This window comes from Rhipicephalus sanguineus, chromosome 5 (genome assembly GCF_013339695.2).
Source record: "Rhipicephalus sanguineus isolate Rsan-2018 chromosome 5, BIME_Rsan_1.4, whole genome shotgun sequence".
Lineage (NCBI taxonomy): Eukaryota > Metazoa > Arthropoda > Arachnida > Ixodida > Ixodidae > Rhipicephalus > Rhipicephalus sanguineus.
In genome coordinates, this window is record NC_051180.1 from 138,785,320 (window position 1) to 138,799,150 (window position 13,831).

Consider the following 13,831-nt stretch of genomic DNA (forward strand, 5'->3'; position numbering starts at 1 on the left):
TGTGGCGTCGAGAGCATAGCAGGTGGGCACAACTATGCAGGAATGCAAGAAGACGACCTTGAGGCAATACCAGCACTAATAAGCTACATGAGCCGAGCATTCCTATAGTTTATTATATTTTTGTTTTTGGTTAGTGCAGTGTATGTGTGTGTGTGTGTGTGTTTCTTCCTTTAAAATGCGCTTTGAATTCATTTGATGGAAAAGGGTAAGTGATCATTGCAAAGAGTAGAGGGAGAACTTTCTATTTTTTATATTTTTGTATTTTTATATTTTTGATATATATATCAAAACATAGCGTTAATGTTTCGAGTTTAATTATATTGTCATTGTTTAGGTAACGACTCAGTAGTTTTCCCATTATTGCATGGAGATCAGCGACAATTAATTCGGAGGATCGGCAGTTTATTTTACTCAGCGTCACCTTTCCTTCGACGCCTCGGCTGCTGAGCCGGAAACCGCGGGTTCGATGCCGGCCACGGCTGTCGCAGTTCGATGTAAGCGAAATGCTGGAACCCCGAGTACTGTGCGATGCCAGTGCACGTTAAAATACGCCAGATGGACGAAATTTCGAAAGCCCTGCACTACGGTGTGTCTCATAGCCATATCGCCGTTTTGGCACGTAAAACCCTGGATATTATTAACATATTCTTCGGCATATCATACATGTAGTATGTGCGGTGTCATTGCCTTGACGACTAGATAAAGCTAGCTTTTTCCTTCTTCTTTTGGGCATGAACACATCAATAATATAATAATTGTTGGGGTTTCACGTCCCAGAACCACGCTATGATTATAAGAGACGCCGCAGTGGAGGGTTCCGGAAATTTCGACCACCTGGGATTTTTAAACCTGAGCCTAAATCTAAGTACACGGGCCTCAAGCATTTTCGCCTCCACATGAACACATCAAGTGACTACGCAATATGCAGCACCAACAGCGTATATTTCCCGCACTGTTGTTGCCTCCTGAAATTTAGATGCTGCTGATGGCAGGGGAAAAGTGGCATATAAACACCTATCAAATTATCTTTATAATTTGGGCGATGGCAGAATTTTGCTTTCAAGGCAAGGCAAGAAACGTGTGACCTTCCTGAGTAATGACATTTGCTTCACTGGAGCCGCAGTTGTGGCAGTTTTCATGTTAAAAGGAAACGTTAAGTATCGATAGTAGTGTATCGTTTTGAAATACGTAACTGATTTCCAACACAACAAGCGATTAGCATCCTAATCAACATCTTGAAAACACATCCTAATACGGCAAGATGTATAACCGGGCTAGTTGACAAGCATTCATGTTCAAATCCTATCCATGTCGCCACCAGCGCTTTGTCCAGCTGTTTTCTTTGTCCCGTCTTTTGTGGCGGTAAACAAGTTTGAACGTGACATCAGAATACAATCACTGGACATTGAAATACAACATACAACAATTACGAGCCTTGGAATAAAATGCAACATGCAACAAATACAATTCTTACAACATCGACAGCATCGCTAGTAGCAGTGATCAATCAAACAAAGCTTCATTAGTAGCCGTCACATACTTCACAATCTGGGGTCGTTCATTATATTTCGTGTTGCACATTTAAACCGCCTGCGATCGTTTGACACGTCCAAGCACTAGAGTGCGTTTGTATTCACGGGTGCTATCTTTCGTTACGACAACGGATTAAGATAACGTAACGACAGTTGGCGCAAGCAGAGACCGAAAGAGAGAAAGAGAGAGAACGAAACAAAAAAGAAAAAAAAAAGAAAAATGGCCGGGCGCTTTGAGGACATCGAGAGGAAGAGCAAAGGAGAGAACAAGAAGAGAAGTCACCTTCCGTGCGCGTGTAGTTCCTCTATCATCCACCAGATGGCGACAGCGCCGCCTTCTCCAGCATCGCGAACGACTGGGTCGGGCGCCTCGTAGAAGACGCGAATTCCTTCGGCGTTTTGCGGAATGCTGCGAAGAAAGGGGCTGGTTATTAGTGGCGGAGCTTTTTATTGCAGTGGACAATGCGAAAAATAAAAATAAAACGCGTTGAAAGAGTGATTTGCTCCCCGCACAGCTTTTCTTTTGAGCATACACACACAAAAGCTGCACGTTAATATTGGCTAGAAATGCCTCCACTGTATTATTTCAGCAATTTGCTTTTATGTTATATTATTACTTACTTTTTTCCCCTATGGAGAGACATAAAGCAATGCGTTATGTACTGGTAGCAGCATTTTATTTCTTACTCAATCCTCTACCGGATCTTCATTTAATTAGAGACTGCATTCCTGTGTTGTCTGGCCCCACACCACTTATTAGCAAAACTCGATTTCTTGACACCGCGATGGCCCCGTTCGGTGTAGCTTGCATCCTTGGCAATACGTGAGTAGCGTATGATGGCTTTACAGGTTTTTGCAAGGTTTAAGGTTCTTGCAATAAACCAAAACCCTGAGCTACGGATTAGGCACGACTCATTCCTGAGAGACGTGCGAGTACTGTTTTTTTCCCCTTTAGAAGATTACTTTTATTGGTGGCTCATCATCACTTGCTACTCTTTCTGCCATTTTTCACTGTACTATAACGCCATAAGGCGCTGTTATAGAGCAATCGACCGAAACTTGCGTACGTTATCGATGGAAATTCAAGCTTATTCGACCGACGTTTTATCATCAACATGAAGTGAACACATTACTGGACAAACTCGCTTCTTCTTTAAAAGCCCACACTGAACCGCTGGTGGCTCTGCCACGTTATTTATTGACAAGACTGTCAAAAGAGCCAGCAAAGGCAACCCAGTGGGTTCATATCTGCACGACATATATATTACACCGGCGCTTACAGATTTCAGCCGGTAGTTGGCACTGTGAGTACATTGCCAACACGCCTTCTCAAGTATAGTCTGCCATCAGTGCGCATCTATAGACCTTGAAGAGTCGCACGTAGCTTCACGTGAGTGCTGTTGTGATCGTGTGTCGACCGAATGAAACCGTGACGAACGAATGCCACGGTGGAGGAAATTGCATCCGCTTGATGCTAATTTCTCCCCTTAGAGGTATCCTTTACATGCCAGAGATCGTATGTGTACACAGCGCTTCTGATTGTTTTTTTCTTTTCCTATTTTTTTCGTGTTTTTTTAGTGTTTTTTTTTCAATATAGATGTCATCATGTTGTTATAGCCGCACTAGCGTAGCCTATACTTGCCATATTTTTATATTATATAAAGAAATCTCTTGACATGGGAGACCACGGTTGCTGGTGGCCGTGGCTCCGCAAGGTTGACGAGCGGCAAGGTTGCCGAGCCATCTGCCAAGACAGCCACGGGGAAAGGTAAAGACCACAGCTCGTGGCCCGTTCCCAGAAGGATGATGATGATTATGGAAGGCTTTATTCTTCGGCAGAATGTTGGGAGATGGTGCGTTGCTGGTCACCCCTAGGTGGCCGGAAGCCCCTGGCTCTCGGCGACATCTCTGTCTCTAAGATGCTTCCATATAAAGAAGTGGCCATTCTCCTGGATTTCCTGGACGATGTCTTTGTCTTTTGTCTTTTTGAACGACTATTGTGAACTCCTTGGGAACCAACCCAAGGAGTCAACGAGGCCTTTAAGCCTTCAGGATGACCCGGAGAAACATGTCCTTTGGAGACAAGACGATGCCTGTAATGTGTTAGCTGTTTTTTCTTTTTAACCTGGTTGTGCAGAAGCCTCTTTGAACTCGTCGCGGATACAACGCGAGATCACCCATGCAGTGCCGATTCGAGTATCGCACCTCGTGACGGCTGCTATCCCCTCCTTCCATCAATTAGCATACACCAATGGCGGAGAAGGCCATGGACATTGAGGCCAGACGGGGCCGGGAAGAAGCCTCCGGACTATGCTCCGGAAAACTACTTCATCATGTTTGTTTTACCCTCTTCAGTGCAAAGATAGCCCACGTGTTCTAAAAAATGTCTTGTGTTGGCCTCCAAGGTGAAGGTCTCCAATTCCTTCAGGGTGGCGTCGACACATCATACACCCAGACCCCCGCTCGCAACGACGGTCCTTATGTGGCGGTTTCTACGAAACCATCATTCCACAACGCCCGTCCGTAATTGTGGAACTAAATGAGCTTTAATTCATATATCAGTTACTTGAGTGTGCACTTAATTAGTTCCCGCTTAAAGTGTCGACTATAACCAGGAAACTATACCAAGAGTTCTCGCGTCCTGTCTATGGCCAGTATACACTTTCGGCAGGATGTATGCACGATTAAGAGTTTACGGCTGTGCGAAATACATCGTTCACCAGGGTAGAGTTCACGGGCGGTGTGACGCTTCGGGGTTCATGCCACACAAGGCTAAATAAATACACGCCTCGGTCCCGAACGAGTTTCCCTTTGGCTTAGTACACAGCTAGGAGAGCCCGTAAAAGGAAACGTATTTTCATTGGACTCACGTATATAAAGAAACCCGTCTCACGCCGAGTATAATGAACGCGACAGAATCCGCGGCATGGGCGCAAGTTGCGGCGGAACGCTATGGCGCGTAGACCAAGGTGTTTACACTTAGCGTATAGCGCACTGAGTACGCGACCGGCTTGCGTTATAACGCAACACCTCCCACTGTTTCTTGCTTCACGATAGCGGCGCCTCGTTAATGGCCACTTTAGCAGCGCGTATTTTTTCCCCCAGCTGTCATCACTGTGCCACTTCCGCTATGAAGAGCGCGTTGCCAAGGCGAGACCTTGGCAGCCGTTGGTTGGCTCTCGTGTGGTTGCGCGCGAGACGCATCTCAATTGGGCGGAGTTGCGATATGTGACAGGTTAAATGAGGCACGGTGTTTCGCTGGAGGGCTTTCTTTCTTCTTTCGAAAGCACTTTGTTCTTCGGGTCCTTGCTTTTTTTAAATATTCGTGCATAAGGAAATATCACGTGGACTGCGACTACATACCTGCTGGTCTGGTACGCATTGCACAACCGATGTCTTTTTTTTTTTTTTTTTGTAACCCGATTCGATTGCATGCGCTGGCTGTATCCACCGCAATGGGAATATAAAGTTGCTCTGCAGGCATACGAACACCTGCATGACATGGAGGTGACATAAAAATGCAAAAAAGAAAAAAAAAGAGAGGACGTGGAAAGGAGCCAAACGAAGAAACCTAAGCAAGGAGCACGTGATCGAAAGTACGTATATATAAAAAAAAACCTGCACTAAAAGCTGCACTGGCTTGTATACGAGTATAGAGCACAAGTGACCACACATTGTGAACAGGGTAACACTCTGGTACATCAAATGGATCACTTTACTTCGGTTTGTCCGCAACAAAGGGACAGTGTTAACATATGCCGTCATATCACAACGACCTACTTGTCCAAGGTGTGTCATTGGGTTAAGCGCGTTAGTGACGATGTACCGATGTTACGCGAGGGCCGCACACTATGCGTGTCGTGCGTGTCTTCACCGGCGCGTATCGCTGTTGCGGTTAAAATGACGAGCGCTGTTGGCCCGCATTCAAGAGGAGGCCGCTTATTGAACGTCGCGCACTCTCAAATCCAACCTCGCGAGAAGTCTGAATGAAGCGCGTTTTTATCGTTCCCAGTCATTACTCTATAAACGCTTTACAGGCCATATTTTACAAGGCTGGAGGAGAGAGAGAGAGAGAGAGGCAATGAATGGGAGAGAGTTAGAGCGCGGAGCGTGTACAAATACTACTTCGGGTCGTTTGCGCGCCAGTAGTAAATAGCGAATGGCGCGGTCCATTTACGCGCGTGGTAACTTCTGACATGCCGTAAGCAGCGCTTTCGGCGGGCCTCCCAGTGTTTTTTTATGACGAGGCCCTCGCTTCGCTCGCCTTCGTCTACGACTGAGGAAGAAAGGGGGAAGCAGCGGTGTTTCTTCTTCGACGAGATAGATGAGAGCATACAGGAACGAGTAGCATCGAGCAGTCGTATCACTGCACCACGCAATATCACGGTGCTAGCGTGTTTTGAAGCGACGATTCTTTTTTTTTTTTTTTTCGACTTCCCGAACTACCGACCGAACTTCCGGGCGGCACGGACAACACCGCGACGACGCGACGAGCTTTTGGCTCGGTCTCCAGATGGCGGTACGGGCATTGTGCTCGCCACACTCTTCGCGACTCCCGCCGCCACGGCAGCTCCCCCGCCGCCACGGCAGTCCACGATGAAGTTGAGGGGGAGGGAACGAAAAATTGAGGAAGAGGAGGAATACGCCACTTCGTCGCTGTGTTGGGCGAGAGAGAGAGAAAGGGAAATAAAAGAAAGACCGCGTCCGATCGAACAACGCTGCGCCTGGTTTAGAGGTGGAGGGTATATGTGGGGAGGAGAAGAGTCGTAGCTCAAGCCTAAGATAAGAGGGCAAGAGTGAAAGCACGCCCGAGGCGGCGGCGGTGGTGGCGGCAGCGTCGTCGAGCCAGGCAGGCAGGCAGGCAGGCGAGGGGCTGGCTGTGCCGCCTAGAAAACGAAAGCGGAGCCCGGCAGCAGAAAAGAGGGAGTCGCGCTCAAACAGTGATCATTGGGGAGCGCGCCGGGATGCCGCGGTTCGCCGCCACGTCGTCCTGCCGTAGTCGCGCGCCGTGCCGGCCGCAGTCCGGCAACCGCCCCGAAGTGCACGTGCGTGCGCGCTGGGTTACCCGTGTGTGCGCGTGAGCCATGGAGCTGCAACGACGTCGCAGCGGCGTGTCGCGACGCCGTCGAACCGCGTCGTCGCTGGACACTTGGGCAGCAACGTCGTCGTCGAGTGCGCCCCTGCCAGCCATGGGCTGATGCGTGCACAGCGCGAGGACACGGCGTGCCGCGTGTGTGTGTGTTGTTTTTCCGAGAGAAACAGCAAGTGAGCGAGAGAGAGAACCTTCGCTTTATTTTTATTTTTACTTGGTGGCTACATCGACGACAACCTTCGTCTCCCGTGGTGGTGGGAAGACCGTGTAACATCTCATCATCTGCCCATAAGTTGCTACGGGCGCCACACACACCCCTCATCGGCACTCGGAGTTCTTCAAGGACGGGATCGACATTTTTAGTGGTGACACCCCGTCGGGCGCTGTCGAGTTCCTCTTCCTCTTGGAGCCGTAGCGAAAAAAACCTGAGAACCAGATCGACTTGAAACCGTCTTCTGCGCTACTTGTTTGGACACAGCCGCGCGAAACTTCCAAGAAAGCCGCTGCCAACCGTAACCGTCCCAGCTCAGCCGCATCGTCGCGCACACTCGTGAGTATATTTCACCATCTCACTACATGCATGGCCTGTGCGTATACATGTGCCGTGCGCGGCAGTGCATGCGGCGATCGCGAGTCCGTACGGTGGCGTGCGCGATGTCCGGAGCCGAGGCCGAACGGCTCGGCCGTTTCTGTCCGGTCGCCGGGCCGATATTTACGAGAGCGGTAGCCGCGCGTTTTAGGGTCCTTTACGGCCGCGCGCTCTCTCACTCGCGGAGCGGTCGGGTGCTCGGCCCTTCGGGAACCGTCGGCGCGGTTTTAAAGATGGCCGGATAAATACACGCTGTCGGCGTCATTATACGGCTTGAGCTGCTGTAATTTATACGCGCCCATAAAACGGACGCTTCCTACTTTATTCGCTGCTCTCGCGAGGCGGGAAGGACACCGGTTCGGCCCGCGCCGTTGAACAGAAAGGCACGGTGTCAACGGGCGTCGTGACGCTGCTTGCCGCTCGGCCCGTTCTATCTTGTCATTTCCTTCATACGGTTTTTCTTGTTTTCTTCTTTCGTACATGATATGATCATTTCGGACACCTCTAATTGGGAACGTCATTCCTGAACTGGCGTCGGGCATTTTACGTTTTGCTTACTCGATTCATTCATTCGTTTCGTCTAAGTTGAGAGCATGCAGTATAATTTCTGCAAGAGCTTTGGTCGTATCTGTGCCCCACAGATGGTATGAAATACCTCCGTGGTCGAGTATCCGCTCAGTGCAGCGACGTTTGGAGGTGAGTTGCGAATTAGTCCACGTCGCAGTCAGCTGACGAGTTGTGTATGCTGCTCGTAGAAATTTGACGCTTGGCTGCTTTCTCCTGTTGGAGCAGAATTCAATGCTTGCTGCGCGACCCCGGAGGGGCGATCCGGTTGATATATTGGAGTTGTTATACATTTTACCTTCGATTGGCGCTGACATCACAAATCCAAAGTGTAAACTGATTTGTTGCGTAATTACCCTTGACCGTGCATTTCCAGCGACTCCCAACAAACTAACATACGACTCCCAACAAACTAACATAGTTTTTAAGCAAACTACTCGTATTCACAAGTGAGATGATATTTTGTGAATGGACGTCATCTATAGGAACCAAAGCGAGCTACCTGCCGCAATGAGCCGTTACAAAAAATGAAAGCTTTGACCAGCCATTCCTGTTGAGTGTGTACGTCCCTGCAATGTACATAAAATATACCCACATCCATGGTTTGTTATAAAACAAACTTTCTACATTTTGTAGTATCTGCAGGAATTGGACTTTCGTCCACCTTTCTCATGTTTATTTAATCATTCACGCGACGCATTGTATACCTAATGCGAGATTAATGATTTCGTAAAAATAGAGAGTATGTGAGTGAATCAGTGCATTATATCTAAGCGAGGCCTGCCTGACTGTAACAGTGTCGCACAGTATTGAAGTCGTAAGCACTGCACTTGTATCCTGTGTGCGTGTCGGCATAAACAGAAGAGCGTTGCCTTGTGAGCCACGCATGCAGTGCTGGTATTTAGAGCTACACCGGAGGTCTCGACAAAGAGCCTCGGCCCAGCTTCAATGACCTCCGCATCGTGTTCGAGCGTCGCTGGTTTAATGGCCCTGTTTACGAGAAAAAGAGCGCCCGTATATACGTAAAAATGTGAACCGAACGTCAAAAAAGAAAGCCGAGCGGAGTTTATTGGCATCGACGGCGCGCAAAACACGAACAGACAAAGCAGACACATCTGGTCTTTCTGCGCACTGTACTGATGTTGAATTAATTTCCTCCTCGCGATAGTTCAGACCCCCGCATATATATAGGCTGCACATATCCCGGTGAGCTCTGCCGTTTCCTGTCATCATTCACTTTTTTTGTCCCTACACTCAAACGACGGGAGCTCGGTTATAATCGTGATCTCGTTTGTTACTCTCCCATATTGTCTCGCCGCAATAATCTCGCTGGTGTGTTTGTAGGAATGCATTGGGTTTGTGTGCCGTGCCTGCACATTGCACGCTTTCAAGGTCACCGCGCAGCTATAAACATGATGTATGTATATACCTTCTCATGATTCTTTGGAGACAATTACGGCGTGTGCATGAAACACGCAATTGCCCGAATCCAACAGTTCAGGAACGATTATTTAGCCAGCCAATAATGAATGATAGCGTGAGTGAGAGAAAAAGAGTTATTAAGGGCTCGCAGTCTTTATGAATGAGTTCTGTATTTTACGCATGTCGCATTAATGCCAGCTTTTGACGTTCGAAACCAGTCGATTATATATCTCAAGCGAGGTTGTCCAAGTCTCGCTAACGGTTTGGGGCTGCACAGTATATGCGGCGCGTAGGCTTGCTTTGATGTGCAAGGCTTGGTTTGATGTGCAAGGCGTCTACTAAGGATCGCCAGCATTGTTGAGACCAAAAAGAGCCCGCAGCATCTGTCCGCTATCTCTCGACAACCTGCATTATTCCAATATCGAGTTTCACTTTTAAATGCTTCTTCCAGTGTCTTCAGCTATGTATGTTACTGTTTGGCGTCCTCAAATGTATGCGGTAAATTAAGGCGCTGCAGAGACGTTGTCGATGAAACGACGATAAGCTGAATGTACTCTTCGCGTCCTTTCTGGCTGATGTGGAAGGTTATTTGTTTCGCCAAAAGTCAACTTACTTGCGTGCATTTCATAACGGGAGTCTTTCGACGGGACGGGCATTCTTTGAGGAATGCGTATATCGAAAATGCTTTGTGCGCAGCAATGGCCATCGTGCATATATTTCTACACCGCTCAATGAAACAGTATGTAGCGACCCGAATGCTTGACTGCATGAGTATGCATCAAACGACTCGTAGCCAGTGAAAGAGCTGTTTATGACTGGCCATTAAGGCACTCCTTGTGGACCCGTATACGAATACAGAGAGAGAGAGACAGTTATTTGATAGGCCATAAACGCATCTTTTTCGCAGCTTCCTTTGATCGGTGTTAACACCTGTTTTACGGTTAATTTTGATGGTCTATGCGGCGTGGCTTTACGCGCGTGCTTCGTAAGAAAGGAAGAACGCATTTGTATTTTCTTGAAAAAAAAAAACTTCCGGTCAGTTTACGCATATTCAGATCATAAGACAGCATGCATAATGATTAATTATGGCAATCACGGCGTACAAAGCAGGCGGGATTGACGGATGTCTTCTTTTCTTCAAACCGAACTCCAGCTTTCCTCCTATCTCCCTTTCCCCTATCCCTTCCCTCCTCCCGAAAGAGTAGGCAGGCGTTGTGCCCCTTTAGCTGGCAGTAGTCGGCCCGCTCTCTCCCTCTTTCCTATGTATCCTTGTGTGTTTATGTATGCATATCTAATAATAATAATAACTATGCAATGCGTTGGCAAGTTCAGGAAGTTCTTCTTATATACTTTTTAGTTTAAAAAGCAAAAGAAAACGATAACGTGTTTAAGTGTGCGCACCACCATCCACATTATGGGGAATTTCAGATTAAGAGACGCAAATGGCTTGCGTACCCAAGAATCCAACGTCAACTTCGCTTTTGCCTGCACCCATGCAGCTTATATACGCCAGTTGGACGCAAGCCTCTATAGCGTTCCCTAATCTAAAACTATCTGTCGACTTAAGAAACAATATGGTGTTAATCAAACAAGAGATCTTGTTAACCTGCATGCGTCTTCTTAAAGCTGCTTGTACTGTACAAGTACGTGTAGTCAAGCCCTCCAGCCATGCGACGAGGCTGGAGGGCCTGACCTCTACAGCATAATGAACAGAAGTAGTAGCAGTATGACATATACGCTAATTAGGTATCTATTCCCTCCTTTTGACTAATTGAAAAGTAATAGCGATGAAATGAAGGGTCCGCTAAGCTAGCTGTCCTGCGTACATATATTGTACAGTAGCTGCATGGTATACACTTGTGTTGGTTGGTATGTAGCAAAATCTCACCCTATGTGTTACGCACACACACACACACACGTACGCATGCACACTTTTTCACTCTCTCTTTTGGCTACACTTCACATTGGTGAACTACTTGTGCGTTAATTGTCCCGCTATACCGCGAATATATATCTCACATAGTATGCGAAGTGACATCTCCATGCCGTCTCCTTGTTAATTCTTCCATGGTTACTTTGCGCCTCTAACCTTTCACGAATTCTGCTATTTCTATCTGCTGCATTTCTTAGAGTCCAGTTCCGTTTAGCAGCAGTGCCTTGTTTTTTCTTTTGTCTGTTTTTTTTTCTCTGTGTTCTGTTTCGTTGGCTTCCTTTCCTGGCCGCTTGCCTGCCTGTGGTTTCTTCGTACAGGTTAGCGCTGTGCCGTGCCTCGCGAACATGCTTGCGCGACACAGGAAAGGGTCGGCCCGTTTGGAACTGACCGTCTGGCTCCGTCTCAGCGATGGCTATCGGCATCTTTGAGAACGCGCTTGCGGGACACGCGCTCGTTTACGGCTCGTTCGGCCGCAACTCAGCAACGAACGCGAGTGTCGCGCTTATACCTTCTCTGCCGTGCGAGCCTTGTTGTTGTGCAAAGGGCCTTCCTTGCCCTGGTTCTGTTTTTGTTCGTTTATCTCTTTTATTGCTTCGCTAAACGACGTGCTGGGCGATCCATGCAGAGTTTTTTGCAAAGAGTTGTTTGCAGAGCTATGTGTGCGTGTTTAGGAATGTTGTCGTGCTGCAGTCACTAATAGATTCCTGTGATCGTCCCGTGCATGTGCAGTCGTCGTCATAAGTTTAGAGACCACTATAGGTCTGAGAAAAACCTTTGAATTTTTCAGCAACTTCTGCTTGTATTCGGTGGAACTGCAGGGTACATGTTCTTAGCGCGTCTATAGAACAGGCCGCAAATGTAAATTCAAGGCTGGCTACTGATGTAGCGGAAATATTCAGCTTTTGAAGATCGAGTCGCGTGGTCTCTGAACTTTTGGCGCCGACTGTACGTGCCTCAACGGGCGTGTAACCACGACACTCCGAGATTTGATGTCTCGATCGCAATGCATTTTGGGAGTCAAGTCGCGATATATATATAGATAGGTAGTGAACTTTCGGGAAGGTAAATGCGGATCAAGCCTTCTTTGGCTGAATACTAATGTTGCAGAAGTGATGGCTGCGAAGAATAAGACAATGTCCACACCAAGCAACATCATTACTGAAGTGAAGTCTCAGGTGGTGCAGTCCGTTTTTGGATAAAAAGCTAAAGCGAGAGCTTAACTTCATCACATTACGGCTAACAATAGCCCTAATGCATGCTTGATGTCCTCTTAGCAGGTTCTTGCACTGTGTATACATCGGAGGTGCGGAGTCACTCACGTACCTCGCGTTATCTTAAGCTCGTCACTCCTTCCATATATCATCCTGAGACATGAACACTACTCGAAATCATAGTTGCTTTTCAAACCTGTCTTTACATTCGAGTGGTATATTACGAAAGCGATAAGCATTAGACGAAATATGTCAACAAGACGGAAATATCTGGCATCAGGTATCGTATATGATATCGGAAGTTCTGGGATCCGCAATAACCCCGTTCAGTCCGTCCCTCAATGCCCAAGGTACGCAACATTTCACAAGAGTGCGTTAGAAGAGCACATATATATAATGCAAATATACGCCTGGAGGGGAATTCATAAACCCTTTCTATCGTAAGTCCTGCTTCTCATTGGCCGTCTGCCTTCTCTAATAATATATTCCCGGCATCTAGATTGGCTAAAACTTTCCCTTCGAAACAATTCTAGACTGATATATTTTTGCGAACACGGGCTCTAATTAACCGCCCCTGCAGTATGACGTTTAAGGATTGGCTTACGGCATACATTTCGAGCACACACATGTCAAAATGTGCCCCATAGACGTCACACGTCATTCATGCGTTAGTACGTTTGAGGTGTCTACAAACGTTCATCTGAAGCTTGGGATTCTTCCACAGTGCATCCAGCGTTATAGGGCGCACACCTGTCTCGCAAGCCAATCATTTCCACACGCAAGATTAGTGCAGGAAGCAATTCGCAGGTGTCATGTATACATACCACATGCATCTTAGTGCAGCAGTGCCAACTCTCACCGTTGCTGAATACGTCATTCCTTCGTTCATTTGCTTTTACTTTCTTCCGCGCATTTTTCACCCTGGAGATGCAATCTACCGGGGCTGGGATTCTGTTCGAGTTGCTCTTTATTGTCTTCTCCTCGTTTCAAAACTGACAGGAACACGTGTTTATGCGCCTGTGATGGCGTTATTCATTTTGTGAAGCTGCATGTACAGGCATTTACAGCTTCACGTAATGGACACGACAATGCAGCGACCTCATTTTACATTCGTGAACTGCAAAGGCATTTGCAGCTTCAAATAAAGGACACGACAATGCGACGATCTCGTTTCATATTTGTGGCCGGCGCCATCTTGGACTTTTACACGTATGATTTCTCACTTGTATGTGTCGTGACCTCAAGTTACCAAGAGTCGAGGGGGGGGGGGGGGGGGGGGCGTGTACACACTTGATGCAGACGATTGAGGAAAGGAAAGAAAAGAATCCTATGCAATGTTTATGCATAGCAGGGCATATTACAGAGAAGTAGCGTACGTGTTTTGTGGTATTCATAAAAGGTGCACGGCGCCGCAAGCGAAAAAGTGCAGGAGCTGCAAGCTGTGGTGCGGGCTGCACCACCTTGTTGCACGGAGTGTCAACATGTGGA

General features: G+C 47.5%; 1 protein-coding gene across 4 annotated transcripts in view; it reads left to right on the forward strand.

The window, feature by feature from the left end:
- The window catches only part of LOC119394278 (homeobox protein Hox-B4), a 323,844-nt gene that overhangs the window by 32,813 nt on the left and 277,200 nt on the right, over nucleotides 1–13,831 (forward strand). For 3 of the 4 annotated variants that reach the window (XM_049415732.1, XM_049415730.1, XM_037661561.2), the window contains exon 1: nucleotides 6,446–7,174. The exons of the other annotated variant lie outside the window; for it this stretch is intronic. The gene's annotated coding sequence lies outside the window, so the exon portion shown is untranslated. Of the gene's footprint in view, nucleotides 1–6,445; nucleotides 7,175–13,831 lie in introns of those variants that run through there. 4 annotated transcript variants of the gene reach the window in all.